This window comes from Schistocerca nitens, chromosome 2 (assembly GCF_023898315.1).
Source record: "Schistocerca nitens isolate TAMUIC-IGC-003100 chromosome 2, iqSchNite1.1, whole genome shotgun sequence".
NCBI lineage: Eukaryota > Metazoa > Arthropoda > Insecta > Orthoptera > Acrididae > Schistocerca > Schistocerca nitens.
The window spans coordinates 22,808,289-22,824,275 of NC_064615.1; the positions used below are offsets into that span (position 1 = coordinate 22,808,289).

Consider the following 15,987-nt stretch of genomic DNA (forward strand, 5'->3'; position numbering starts at 1 on the left):
TAATACACCAATGTTATGTATAACTTAGTAGCCTTCCAGCAAAAACAAACTTATTTAATAAATTCATAACGTATCCACGTCCAAGGATACTTCTGGTAGTTTCTTGATAGAGCTTGTTTCTGATTTCCTACCTATACATGTTCAATCCTAATCATTGCGCCGTTTCTGATTGTAATCTACAGCAATAAATGAACTTTTACAGGTTCGGTACCTTGAATCTGAGTGAAACCACAGAAGGTAATCATTGTACTTTGAAATTTGTTTATAAAAAGGGATACATGCAGTTAAAGTTGTCAAACAGGATTTGTACGTAATGTTAGACTTTACGCTGTGGAGAGCACGACAATACTGATGTTACCTCTCTGCACCTTGAATAAGCAAGTATATGCAGTTTAATTTTTAGCAATTAAACTCACTGACCACGCTGAAAATACCTGACCCTGTTTCTATTTGTTTGTTTCGAAATGTGTTTCCTTGTACGAATGAAAGGATAAAATCTCTGGAAGTTATACATCTACATATTTACTTCGATATAATTCGTAAGCACTGTTCAGCACACGTCGAAGGGTATATACACTCCTGGAAATTGAAATAAGAACATCGTGAATTCATTGTCCCAGGAAGGGGAAACTTTATTGACACATTCCTGGGGTCAGATACATCACATGATCACACTGACAGAACCACAGGCACATAGACACAGGCAACAGAGCATGCACAATGTCAGCACTAGTACAGTGTATATCCACCTTTCGCAGCAATGCAGGCTGCTATTCTCCCATGGAGACGATCGTAGAGATGCTGGATGTAGTCCTGTGGAACGGCTTGCCATGCCATTTCCACCTGGCGCCTCAGTTGGAGCAGCGTTCGTGCTGGACGTGCAGACCGCGTGAGACGACGCTTCATCCAGTCCCAAACATGCTCAATGGGGGACACATCCGGAGATCTTGCTGGCCAGGGTAGTTGACTTACACCTTCTAGAGCACGTTGGGTGGCACGGGATACATGCGGACGTGCATTGTCCTGTTGGAACAGCAAGTTCCCTTGCCGGTCTAGGAATGGTAGAACGATGGGTTCGATGACGGTTTGGATGTACCGTGCACTATTCAGTGTCCCCTCGACGATCACCAGTGGTGTACGGCCAGTGTAGGAGATCGCTCCCCACACCATGATGCCGGGTGTTGGCCCTGTGTGCCTCGGTCGTATGCAGTCCTGATTGTGGCGCTCACCTGCACGGCGGTAAACACGCATACGACCATCATTGGCACCAAGGCAGAAGCGACTCTCATCGCTGAAGACGACACGTCTCCATTCGTCCCTCCGTTCACGCCTGTCGCGACACCACTGGAGGCGGGCTGCACGATGTTGGGGCGTGAGCGGAAGACGGCCTAACGGTGTGCGGGACCGTAGCCCAGCTTCATGCAGACGGTTGCGAATGGTCCTCGCCGATACCCCAGGAGCAACAGTGTCCCTAATTTGCTGGGAAGTGGCGGTGCGGTCCCCTATGGCACTGCGTAGGATCCTACGGTCTTGGCGTGCATCCGTGCGTCGCTGCGGTCCGGTCCCAGGTCGACGGGCACGTGCACCTTCCGCCGACCACTGGCGACAACATCGATGTACTGTGGAGACCTCACGCCCCACGTGTTGAGCAATTCGGCGGTACGTCCACCCGGCCTCCCGCATGCCCACTATACGCCCTCGCTCAAAGTCCGTCAACTGCACATACGGTTCACGTCCACGCTGTCGCGGCATGCTACCAGTGTTAAAGACTGCGATGGAGCTCCGTATGCCACGGCAAACTGGCTGACACTGACGGCGACGGTGCACAAATGCTGCGCAGCTAGCGCCATTCGACGGCCAACACCGCGGTTCCTGGTGTGTCCGCTGTGCCGTGCGTGTGATCATTGCTTGTACAGCCCTCTCGCAGTGTCCGGAGCAAGTATGGTGGGTCTGACACACCGGTGTCAATGTGTTCTTTTTTCCATTTCCAGGAGTGTATATGACCAATATTATCAATTATTTTTGTTACTCCATCACGTGTTGAGCTACAAAAAATTACTGTTTTTATAGTTCTGTATGTGGCCTAATATGTCTTCATTCCCATGATTCCTAAGCGAGATATACGGTGGACGTAGCATATTTGTCGAACAGTCTTCCTCGAAAACAGGCTCTCTAAATTTACCAAATATTCTTTCGTGTGGACTTCGCTGTCTCTCTTCCAAAGGTTCTTATAAATATCCTCCGAGCATTGCTGTTTCGCTATCGTACGAGCTTAACCGACCTGTAATCATGCTTGCGGTGTGTCTCTTAATTCATCCGATTTCTGAGGTCAAGCCTACTTCAAAGTTACTCGATATGCTGAAACTATATTCTAGAATTGATTAACTTCTCACGGACTGGGTAAAAAAAATGCACGAAGATACTCCGTATTATCGTATCTTTCGGAAATCTAGGTGCACGTAATCTACTTTTTCAGCTGTTTTAGGAAAATAATTTATTGCCCGAGACAGTCACACTAATTTCAAATGTAATCTCATGCGGTGTGACTGCGTCGCACAATAAGCTGTTTTCGAACCACTCACTATCTGGACGTCTTCAGCTCCAGTAAAACGTCGTCCTTCGCGAAACACTTTTGGTGTTGAGGGAGACGTGAAATGCTCTCGCGTTCTGTGGGATGCTGACCACTGTTGTAGCAACTCATCTTAGCTTTTCTTTAGCTCCCTGCTGAATTACCTTCCGCAATACACACCCGTACAGTGGCACGCGACCCGGAGTTTAGCTGGTTCGAATCCTGCTGGTGGATGAGATGTTCACTGTCAGTATTTGGAAAGCAAGCAGAGAAGAGGTGGTGGCGTAAAGTTTCTGATCACCAGTCTTTGCACCAATGTCCTGGATTAAATAAAAAAACCTCTGCGTCTCACGAAATGAAGGCATCTGACACTTTTGTGGGACGTTAAGCTCGATGGGTGCTAATCGAGACGAGTGGGTTATGAGGCGGTACTGTGTTTCATCCTCTACTTCTCATCGTCATAAAACACAAACATAACGTGACACGCATCCATTACCCTTACCAAGTTTCTAGAAACGCGCATAAGACACAGCTCTCATACATCCACAAGGAAAGGGGCCAATGTGCGCGGAGAAAGAACACCCCTTCCGACAGGCGGCTTAACGCTCCCCGTGGTTCATGCCAGTCAACGACGTCGTAAAACATTTACAGTCAACACAAATTCCGTCGGTGCTTCCCAGAATATTATAGTACTGTTAAATAGAGAACACTTCCTAATGCTCTGCAAAGTTATGTTTATTTGGTCACTCTCGGCTTTCGGCTTCTTAGGCCATCTTCAGGTGACAACTGAATATCGCAAACACAGGTTAAGTTACGTGCGACATATACAGTTATTGTTTATACAGAACATACAAATATGAATGTAAAGCGTTTACATGAGAAATCTTTACATATTCTGACACGCAGAAGTAGTTACATATCGAAAAAAGGGAATCAAAGTTTTTTAATGTGGAAATACACTTAACAACAGACGAAAAATAAAGTTGAACTTACAGTTTTAATCCGGTATTTGTAACAAAAACTTAATTTAACACAGCAGAAGAAGGAAGCTGACTGTGGTCATTTGATGCGAAGCTGGCATTCAGTGACATATGTTTATTGATTACCAGTAGTATAATCTATTTTCTTCTCTTAACAACTTAAAACTTTATAATCTACGTCATATGAGTGATTTCTTAAAAGATCATCAGCAATCCTTCTTTCTTAATCTCCAGCTTGTCTCACGTTCAAACAACGTATCTACCAAAGCTCTGCCTGACTAACCAATACAGACTTTTCCAGTGTTTGCACGTGATTTTTACACACTACTCAGGACCAAGGGATCCAGTTTGTATTTACTATTGAATAAAAATTTAGATTCGCTGTTGGTATGACAAAATGCACGTTTGTAGTTACGAGACTTTAATTTTTCTTACGAAAATAAATAACATTTTGACAATATATGTTTATGGACCGGAAGCACGACTACAATATTTAAATTCCCAACAAAAGAAAATTCAGTTTACAATTTATCTGGGAGATTCTTCTATAAGTTTATTGAACCTTAACATAGATATTAGCAGTTGTTTAGCATTTACAGAAAAACCATAGCTACAGATACGCTAATCCCTACAAGATTCCAGCAATCACACAGCCACAAATATGCAGCTTTCCATTCGATGATGCATCGCCTCGTATCGGTTCCATTGTCTAAATCTGTCTTTCAAATAGAACTACAGTCCGTCAAACTTATCGTTCGCAGTAACAACTTTTACCTCTGCCCAGTACCAAAGAGTGTAGTCAAGCAAGGTCTGGATTATTAAAGCGCAAAGTGACAGCTCCAACATTTATTAACTGAACACGTAGAGCTTTCTAATATATTTTTTAAAAGAAACAAAGCGTGTATGCCAAGGAAGAGAGTGAAACAACTTACATAAGCACAGTAACACGAAAAGTAGCTGTGGTAACTACTTAGGCAAGGGCACATCTTCGAGGTACAAGTCGTCAGTACTTAAATAAGTTCCATGCTGGCTACTCTGTTACAGGCTAGAGGCCTATATGAAAGTGACTCATGTCATCTGAAAAATAAAATGTATTGCCACTGGCCAATTGTTGTCCAACTAACTCGCGCCTGTGGCTGTCAGAGTCCTTCCAGCCCGCCGTACATAAGAAGGTTACAAAACGGCCCCAATTGGAAGTTAAACTCACCAAAATGCATTAACAATCGACAAACCACACCTTGTTAAATAATTATCACTTACTCGAGAAGATACCTTAAAACAAAACCCACTCCATGGTTCAAAATTTAACAAGCATGTCAGTAATATATGTTAAAATAACACCACATTAGATTACTATTGCATGATACTTGCTTTCCGCAAAGCCTTGGCAGGCATCCTCAACGTGAAGGTGGCACCTGTGTCTTTTGTGAAAGACGCCTACGACCGTTTTTACAATCAAGCATCACTACTCAAAAGTTCTGCTTCATGGTTCGCTTGAAGTTGAAATTTTGAATAACTTTATGGAAGTGATGACGCAAATAAGGCGTTGCTGTGAGACCAAGATAAGAATTTTATAGAACAACAACAACATTTATTTAATAAAAATCATGAAAATACTCCTTGATCACTCACTTTACTTAATTGTACGATTGTATGGAATGCTGGCCCGTCATCAGTGATACTAAATAAAAATAGCAATATAATGCAGCCTGACAATCTCTCCGAAGATGACTGTAGGGGCCATCACGCAGAGCGTCTATATTCACCAGAGTCTCAGCAGGGAATGCCTAACCGTCTCCCCTCCTCCGGGGTCCAAACACGGTGGCCGGAAGGGCTCAGAGAGTCTTCACAGGGCTACTTGCCAACCTAACGGGGCCTGCTAAGACGCAGGGAACTCTGGTCCAGTGCAGTCGCACTCTACTTAATACCACGGTTGGCTGAACTGCATCTACATATTCATAGACCCCACAGCAGACAGCCCTAAAATACATTAGCATACGACTCGCATTTACACTTGCAGACAATACTAAGAATGATAATAATAGTAATTACCTATATCAAACAAAATTTCGAATAATGAATCTTATATTGATCTTCCCTGAGTGTCGGACGGACACTTAGGTGTGTTCTGAGTATATAATTGTTGTGTCAAGCCATGTACCGGATCACATGGAGCCGTCACACCATCTTGAGGAGGCTCAGTTATATTCTAAAGCCCCAAGAAAACCTTGGTAGATGTAAAATAACTTACAAGACCGAGTTGGTAGCCATTACAAGATACTTCCTAAAATATAATACATAAAAATTTACATCACACCCTCAAGCCATCACTGTGGCCCAGAATATTAAATCAGTTTAACACGTAAAGGACCAGTGTAAAATTTGTGTCAAGTTACCAACACCCACAGAGGTAACAACTTCACAAACACAAGCCACTGTGCCTAGTTAGCTATGTGAGAAACAGCCACAACCAAATCACAGGGCCGCGCGGAATGGCCGCACGATCCGAGGCGCCATGTCACGGGTTCTGCGACCCCCCCCCCCCCCCCGGATGTTCGAGTCCTCCATCGGGCAGGAGTGTGTGTTGTTCTTAACATAGGTTAGTTTAAGTTATTTTATATAGTGTGTACGTCTACGGACCGATGACCTCAGCAGTTTGGTCCCTCTGGAATTAACACACACACACACCATAGGCGCCGCCTGAGAGCTCTGAACCAGTTTACATGCTTAAATCCTACCACACGAGTTAGCAAACGAAACCTCAGACAGCCAGTATGAAATACACAATCTAGTAACGGGAATACTCTCGTAGACAGTCTAGATTAAAGAAGCCTCTTTAGGTAACAGAAGAAATGTACCTTCTTGTATGTCATATTCCTTAGAATGCCTAACCATATCCATTAAAGTAACATTTTGCCCTCCTGAATGTTCAGTTGTACCTTTATAATACTCCGAAGTATCGTAGATAATTGCAATTCATGTAGTGCTGGGCGGTAATGCGGATTCCGGTACAATTACACGCCTTACGACGTGCTGCAGTAAAACTGGCCAACATTCCTACAACTACCACGGCACACTTCCCGCAACTGCATCCTGTAACGGCAGCCGGCATGTTACAAGTACTGCTGGTACCTTCTAGGTCGCAGGCCCACGACAAACTGCCCACCCAGGCCACTTCCGGCCCTCTTCACGGCAACCGCTTACAGGTTTCGCCACCGCACGGAGCGGAAGATCCTCATGACAACTAACAAGTGCCGCCAAGTAATGCAGCCCTGATTAACACATTACAAAGAAGAAAATACGTACATTTGCACTGATTCTGTACGCTGGGCAACAGAAACCAGCCGTTAGGTGCAAAAACTGTTGCATCATACTCTGTGGCCAAGAGCCTAACTTCGTTTGAGGAGTTTATGGTTCAAATGTCTCTAAGCACTATGAGACTTAACACCTGAGGTCATCAGTCCCCTAGACTTTGAACTACTTAAACCTAAGTAACCTAAGGACATCACGGACATCCATGGCCGAGTCAGGATTCCAAGCTACGACCGTAGCAAGAGCGCGGTTTCGGACTGAAGCGCCTAGGACCGCTCGGCCACAACGGCCAGCCTGAGAGCTCGGAACCAGTTTACATACTTAAATGCAACTACACGAGTTAGGAAACGAAACCTCAGACAGCCAGTATGAAATACACAATCTATTAAAGCGAATACTCTCGTAGACAGTCTAGATTAAACAAACCTCTTTAGGTAACAGAAGGACTGTACCGTTTGTATGTCATATTCCTTGGAGTGCCTAACCATATCCATTCACGTAATTTTTTCCCTTCCTGAATGTTCAGTTGTACTTGTATAATACTCCTAGGTATCGTCGATAATTACAAGTCATGCAGTGCTGGGTGATAATCCGGATTCCAATACAATTACACACCATACAACATGCTGCAGAAAAAGTGGCCAACATTCCTACCGCTACCACAACACACCTCTCGTAGCTCTGCCAGCAAACGGCAGCCGGCAGGTTACGAGTACTGCTGGTACCTTCTAGGTCGTAGGCTCATTCCACCCAGGCCACTTCCGGTACTCTTCATGGCAACCGCTTACAGCTTTGACCACCGCACGAAGCGGAAGATCCTCATGACAACTAACATGTGTCGACAAGTGATGCAGCCCTGATTAACATACTACAAAAGAGAAAATGCGCACATTTATACTGCTTCTGTGGGCTTTGCAACAGAAACCAGTCGTTAGCTACAAAAACCGTTGCATCATCCTCTGTAGCCAAGAGCCTCTCTTTAGGAGTTTATGGTTCAAATGGCTCTAAGCACTGTGACTTAACATCTGAGGTCATCAGTCGCCTAGACTTAAAACTACACTCCTGGAAATTGAAATAAGAACACCGTGAATTCATTGTCCCAGGAAGGGGAAACTTTATTGACACATTCCTGGGGTCAGATACATCACATGATCACACTGACAGAACCACAGGCACATAGACACAGGCAACAGAGCATGCACAATGTCGGCACTAGTACAGTGTATATCCACCTTTCGCAGCAATGCAGGCGGCTATACTCCCATGGAGGCGATCGTAGAGATGCTGGATGTAGTCCTGTGGAACGGCTTACCATGACATTTCCACCTGGCGCCTCAGTTGGACCAACGTTCGTGCTGGACGTGCAGACCGCGTGAGACGACGCTTCATCCAGTCCCAAACATGCTCAATGGGGGACAGACCCGGAGATCTTGCTGGCCAGGGTAGTTGACTTACACCTTCTAGAGCACGTTGGGTGGCACGGGATACATGCGGACGTGCATTGTCCTGTTGGAACAGCAAGTTCCCTTGCCGGTCTAGGAATGGTAGAACGATGGGTTCGATGACGGTTTGGATGTACCGTGCACTATTCAGTGTCCCCTCGACGATCACCAGTGGTGTACTGCCAGTGTAGGAGATCGCTCCCCACACCATGATGCCGGGTGTTGGCCCTGTGTGCCTCGGTCGTATGCAGTCCTGATTGTGGCGCTCACCTGCACGGCGCCAAACACGCATACGACCATCATTGGCACCAAGGCAGAAGCGACTCTCATCGCTGAAGACGACACGTCTCCATTCGTCCCTCCATTCACGCCTGTCGCGACACCACTGGAGGCGGGCTGCACGATGTTGGGGCGTGAGCGGAAGACGGCCTAACGGTGTGCGGGACCGTAGCCCAGCTTCACGGAGACGGTTGCGAATGGTCCTCGCCGATACCCCAGGAGCAACAGTGTCCCTAATTTGCTGGGAAGTGGCGGTGCGGTCCCCTACGGCACTGCGTAGGATCCTACGCTCTTGGCGTGCATCCGTGCGTCGCTGCGGTCCGGTCCCAGGTCGACGGGCACGTGCACCTTCCGCCGACCACTGGCGACAACATCGATGTACTGTGGAGACCTCACGCCCCACGTGTTGAGCAATTCGGCGGTACGTCCACTCGGCCTCCCGCATGCCCACTATACGCCCTCGCTCAAAGTCCGTCAACTGCACATACGGTTCACGTCCACGCTGTCGCGGCATGCTACCAGTGTTAAAGACTGCGATGGAGCTCCGTATGCCACGGCAAACTGGCTGACACTGACGGCGGCGGTGCACAAATGCTGCGCAGCTAGCGCCATTCGACGGCCAACACCGCGGTTCCTGGTGTGTCCGCTGTGCCGTGCGTGTGATCATTGCTTGTACAGCCCTCTCGCAGTGTCCGGAGCAAGTATGGTGGGTCTGACACACCGGTGTCAATGTGTTCTTTTTTCCATTTCCAGGAGTGTACTTAAACGTAACTAACCGAAGGACATCATTCACAACCGTGCCCGTGGCAGGATTCGAAGCTGCGACCGTAGCAAGAGCGCGGTTCCGGACTGAAGCGCCTAGGACCGCTCGGTCACAGCGGCCGGCCTTGAGGAGTTTAAAACAGACCCTTGCACAGTTACGTTTTGCGGAGTTTGGACTAATTTCAAAGACGGAATCGATAAGGTTGGTGTAGGTGGCGCTCGTTGCCGGGAAGGAGCGTCCACTCTGGCGGACTGCCGCCCCCTGCTGAGACAGGTAATGGACGCTGAGCGCCGCCCTTAAGAGGCCGTTGTTTGCGCCGCCCCTGCTGGCTGCAGCGTGGCTGATCCTCTGGCCAGCTGCGCCTCCCACGGCGCTTACCGGCGGCCCGCCAGCTGCTTGGCCCGCCTCAGCGCCCCACGAAGGTTGTGACACCTGCTGTCGCCGGGAGGGGCGCCGGCCTCCGTCCACTGCTGCCTGCGGGCCGAGACAAAGCCGAAAATCGCATTTGCGAAATGGTGCGCGCCCACCGGGAGATATCCATTTTCTTCTCCACTGTCTGCTTTCATCTCCATTCCTCACACGCACCGCCGTTCTCTAGCCCTTCTCTAGTTTTCCCCGTTTCTCCAGACAAGAGAGCAGGAATGTCTCTTGAGAGAGGACAGCGAACCGCGCACGTCGCCAACGTCAGGCCGAAATTGAAGATATCGACTGTAAAGGATGGTTAAGGGCAGGGCGATGAGAAACTATACAGGGTGTTACAAAAAGGTACGGCCAAACTTTCAGGAAACATTCCTCACACACAAAGAAAGAAAAGATGTTATGTGGACATGTGTCCGGAAATGCTTACTTTCCATCTTAGAGCTCATTTTATTACTTCTCTTCAAATCACATTAATCGTGCAATGGAAACACACAGCAACAGAACGTACCGGCGTGACTTCAAACACTTTGTCACAGGAAATGTTCCAAATGACCTCCGTTAGCGAGGATACATGCATCCACCCTCCGTCGCATGGAATCCCTGATGCGCTGATGCAGCCCTGGAGAATGGCGTATTGTATCACAGCCGTCCACAATACGAGCACGAAGAGTCTCTACATTTGGTACTGGGGTTGCGTAGACAAGAGCTTTCAAATGCCCCCATACATGAAAGTCAAGAGGCTTGAGGTCAGGAGAGCGTGGAGGCCATGGAATTGGTCCGCCTCTACCAATCCATCGGTCACCGAATCTGTTGTTGAGAAGTGTACGAACACTTCGACTGAAATGTGCAGGAGCTCCATCGTGCATGAACCACATGTTGTGTCGTACTTGTAAAGGCACATGTTCTAGCAGCACAGGTAGAGTATCCCGTACGAAATCATGATAACGTGCTCCATTGAGCGTAAGTGGAAGAACATGGGGCCCAATCGAGACATCACCAACAATGCTTGCCCAAACGTTCACAGAAAATCTGTGTTGATGACCCGATTGCACAATTGCGTGCGGATTCTCGTCAGCCCACACATATTGATTGTGAAAATTTACAATTTGATCACGTTGGAATGAAGCCTCGTCCGTAAAGAGAACATTTGCACTGAAATGAGGATTGACACATTGTTGAATGAACCATTCGAAGAAGAGTACCCGTGGAGGCCAATCAGCTGCTGATAGTGCCTGAAAACGCTGTACATGGTACGGAAACAACTGGTTCTCCCATAGCACTCTCTATACAGTGACGTGGTCAACGTTACCTTGTACAGCAGCAACTTCTCTGACGCTGACATTAGGGTTATCGTCAACTGCACGATGAATTGCCTCGTCCATTGCTGGTGTCCTCGTCGTTCTAGGTCTTCCCCAGTCGCGAGTCATAGGCTGGAATGTTCCGTGCTCCCTAAGACGCCGGTCAATTGCTTCGTACGTCTTCCTGTCGGAACACCTTACTTCTGGAAATCTGTCTGGATACAAACGTACCGCGCCACGGCTATTGCCACGTGCTAATCCGTACATCAAATGGGCATCTGCCAACTCCGCATTTGTAAACATTGCACTGACGGCAAAACCACGTTCGTGATGAACACTAACCTGTTGATGCTACGTACTGATGTGCCTGATGCTAGTACTGTAGAGCAATGAGTCGTATGTCAACACAAGCACCGAAGTCAACATTACCGTCCTTCAATTGGGCCAACTGGCGGTGAATCGAGGAAGTACAGTACATGCTGATGAAACTAAAATGAGCTCTAACATGGAAATTAAGCGTTTCCGGACACATGTCCACATAAGATCTTTTCTTTATTTGTGTGTGAGGAATGTTTCCTGAAAGTTTGGCCGTACCCTATATATAGAGCATAGCGCGTTGACTGTTCCGCTATAGATTGAGAACTGGCAGCTCCATTTCTAACTTTATATTCTCACTAATGGATGGATGGATGATTTGCCGGCCGTTGTGGCCGAGCGGTTCTAGGCGCTTCAGTCCGGAACCGCGCTGCTGCTACGGTCGCAGGTACGAATCCTGCGTCGGGCATGGATGGGTGTGATGTTGGGTTATTTAGGTTTAAGTAGTTCTAAGTGTAGTGGACCGATGACCTCAGATGTTAAGTCCCATAGTGCTTGGAGACATTTGAGACATTTGATGGAGATTTGGGAGAGGGGACCAAACAGCGTGGTCATCGGCCCCATCGGATTGGGGTGTGATGGGGAAGGAAGCTGGCCGTTTTCCTTCAAAGGAATCATCCCGGCAATAGCTGAAGCGATTTAGGGAAAAAAGTCCTCCCTCGGAAATGGGTATGTGTGTTGTCCTTACCGTAAGTTAAAGTTAGATTCAGTAGTGTGTAAGCTTAGGACCGATGACCTCAGCAGTTTGTTCCCATAAGATCTTACCACAAATTTCAAAAAAAAAATTTACAAATGCTCTTCAAAAGTTGTTGCTAATAGTGTAAAAGTGAATCATTATTTAAGCTAATAAACAATGTTCAGTTGTGTCCCTTACCATAATTTACACGAACTCACATGACAGAGTGGTGGAAGAAATGTTAAGGATATTCCTTAACACTGTTTATATGCTGTAGTAAGGCAATAATAAAATTGATTATATACTGAGCTGAATTTTAATTTCTAAGGTTGTTATACCATATTGGTACAAAAATAGGTAATGCAAATCTTGGTATCATAAACTAAAACACCTTGGGCCTCATAAAAGTTTTTGAACGGTATCGAAGTAATGTTTCATTGACTCGACCAGCAAGTAAACAGTGGTAACTTAATGCTAACCCATGTTGAGTGTACTCAGTTTGAGTGTAAACAATGTTAAGTGCACATTGACGTATTTTAAGAACAACATTGTTCATAGAATTTACGATTTAAAAAAATGGTCGTTACTCTAGAAATATTTGAAAACAGTGACTTATCCCAGTAAACAAATCACATTGGATATGTTTTAAATATGTGATTTGCGGAATTTTATTGAATTTTTACTGCTCAGTTACTGAAAAGAAGCAATTGATCCCTTAGCATTGTTTACATTCGAGATTCTCAATTATCACGTGACTTTAGTATAACACTCCAACTTACACCGAAATTTTAATAGAATTATTTGACCTCATCTTACATTTTTATTTGTTAGTAACAGATGAATAATTTACGATGCTATGTGCTGAAATCGATTTCATTAGAGGAAGAAAAGTTACGTATCATAGCTAATTTGCTAAGTGCCTAATTATGGCTATTGTGCCAGAAAGAGAAGCATTATGTGTTGAAAAGTGTCGAAGATACTACCGTGTCAGTTATTTCCCAATCTACGACATGTACTGTCACCAGAATGATGTCGCATTAGTCTCTTCTCTGCTGCTTATATAAAGGGCGTCCATAATTGAGTTTCTGGTTTCAAGACACAGGAAGAGAACCACTGCTCAGAATAACATCAAATTTGAACAGCACATTTCTTGTGTACGACAGCAAACACAACGGTGAGCGGAGGTTGTCTACGCAACGCTGCGGCAACTGTCTTCATAGGAAAGTTGTACAGGAGCAGAAATGATTAGTGAACAAGTATCACAGAAAACAGAAGATTTAATTAACATGTATTTGTCCAAACGTATGAAGACTCATTGCAAATGATACAGCAAGAAATAGCGTCCAGATATCGCAGTGTTCCAAGAAAGAGGCTCCAAACGCGAGAGGGCTGGGTCACTGCTGCCTACTACCCTATATCGTTGCTGCAGAGGGCGCTAGTAGTCCAGAGCCGCTGGAGGCGTGGCTGAGCTGGCGCGCTCCAGTGGGTCTCCCGAATCCTGCCTGACCGCTATCGGCGTTGGACGGAAACTTGCTACTCTGTTACCAACAGTGACGCGCCTGTGGGGGAGGTATGGACGCGTGATCCCGCAATACAGTGTATATCAAAAAGAATCATCCGATGAGGCACGTCTACATTTCTAAACTAATAAACATATATAATGAATTTTGTTTTTTGATTCAATATGCCCCCCTTGAGGTGCCTGGCATATGTGAATGCAGTATTCATATTGTTCCCACATTGCAGCGAGCATGTCTTGAGTTACAGCTTCCATTGCTGCTATTATGCGATGTCTCAGTTCATTCATTGTTTCTGGTAACGGAGGCATAGAAGAAGAGTCTTTTATAAGCGCCCCCCCCCCCCCCCCCCACACACAAGAAATAATCACATACAGAAAGGTCCGGTGACTTTGGAGGCCAGTAGCATAATGCTGAATCATTTGGTCCAGTAATCCTCTGATTTAAAAATTTCCTCACTTCCAAAGGCCGGTGTGGCGGTGCCCCATCCTGTTGGTAAATGAAGCCGTTCGAATCAGTTTACAACTGTGGGAAAAGAAAATTCTCCAGCATGTGGAGATATGTGCTTCCTGTAACAGTGTTCTCGGCAAAGAAAAATGGACCATACACCTCTTACCACGAAACAGCGCAAAACATATTCCAAGATGCTACTCCAGGTGGGTGTAAAATGAATGTGCACAAAGGAAAATAATAAACGCTAAAATGATGATTTGGCCCTGTCTGACTACCCCCTGCAGCAGATCTTAGGTTCTCTTAATTCCATAAATTACAATCTAAACATAAATGAATGGTGAAGGCAACTAATACTACTAAATGATAAACATTGTTTCTTATTATACGTTTATTGTAGATTTTTTTTAAAAACTCTCTTTATGACAAATGTCTATATTTCCCAAGTAAAATTATTAATCGATTGCCCAACTCTGCTCCCTTTTATGGCCACGCGATCTAACATAAATAACGCGAAATGACTGACATTATCTACGTACCAAACCCTAGAAGACACTACTTTCAAAAATGATCTACAGTGGTGTGGAACCTCAGTGGAAATGAACTACGTTGATCATAGTTCTTTAGCTTTATAGCCCTAATAAGCCGAAGCAATTTGCGTCGGCGTGCTGGTTCTCGTACACGTCTAAGTCGATGGAAGAACTCCACCCACAAAATAACACTCTTACAAACACTAGGACGGCAGAAGGCGGTCCTTTGACTAATATTCTCTAATACTGTCTTCTCCTCTCTGTGTTCTACAGACGAGAAACGCGAACTCCCACTTCGGATAACGTCTCAGCGTAAGTACAGTCAGAAGAAGTGCTTTCAATTACTGAACGCTGCGTACTCAACGACGACTTCCAACCCGGAGGTGAAGTCCAGAATCGTATAGGTTTGCACAATACAGTACCAACTGTTCTAACTATAAACTCTCCTGAGAGCAGAGACAGCAAGTCCGCCTGTACCAACAAAGCTGATACCGAGCGACCGTCACACACGGGCGCTCACAACGGAAGACCTCGTCTCTCCACCACTGGCTTCCCAGCAAGGCTCGGCTTCCCACCCTCGTAGTTCCGAAAACGAATCATATTCCTGAAACCAAGGAATATTCTCCCTCTCCACAGATTCTTCCGAACGCTGACCAATCATATTTTAGTCTTTTGTCGTCCAGCGCGGAAAGTTTGCGAGGAAAAATCTATACTCATACAATGGTACGCTTCTTAGTAAATATCCTCGGAAATATTCCAGGCTGTGTGACTTCCAAGGTGACGCTTCCTCGTTCCTCTCAGCTGCGTCCAAGATTTTCGCAGTTTCCGAAGTATAATCTCTCCTGTCCGGCTACAACACCGTCCAATCGCGACTCGACTGTGCCCCAGAGCTCAGGTGTCCCAACGACCGTCTTGCTACTTCCTGTGTTTAAGCGGGACCAGCACACCTGTGTGGGCCTTCCACCCAGGGCATGAGATCCACCTACCGTTTCATTTCCACTGTCATTCCAACCTCTACTAGTATAGACAATCATTCATTACGCCGTTCTCATAATAAACACACTCCGTCACCTTTCATGAGATAAGCGTTAACAATTATTTACAAGGCGTACGTGACAACGTCAGTCTCATTTATATTTTCATATATACGATGTACAACCTATCACATGATACCTAATTGTCTTTGTAGACCATGGCTAACAAGGGAACCTCCCCATCGCACCCCCCTCAGATTTAGTTATAAGTTGGCACAGTGGATAGGCCTTGAAAAACTGAACACAGATCAATCGAGAAAACAGGAAGAAGTTGTGTGTAACTATGAAAAATATTAGTAAAATATACAGACTGAGTAGTCCATGTGTAAGATATGCGACATC

General features: G+C 45.9%; 1 protein-coding gene across 1 annotated transcript in view; it reads left to right on the top strand.

The window, feature by feature from the left end:
- The window catches only part of LOC126234226 (brain-specific angiogenesis inhibitor 1-associated protein 2-like), a 639,899-nt gene that overhangs the window by 529,959 nt on the left and 93,953 nt on the right, over window positions 1-15,987 (top strand). The gene's annotated exons all lie outside the window — the stretch shown is intronic.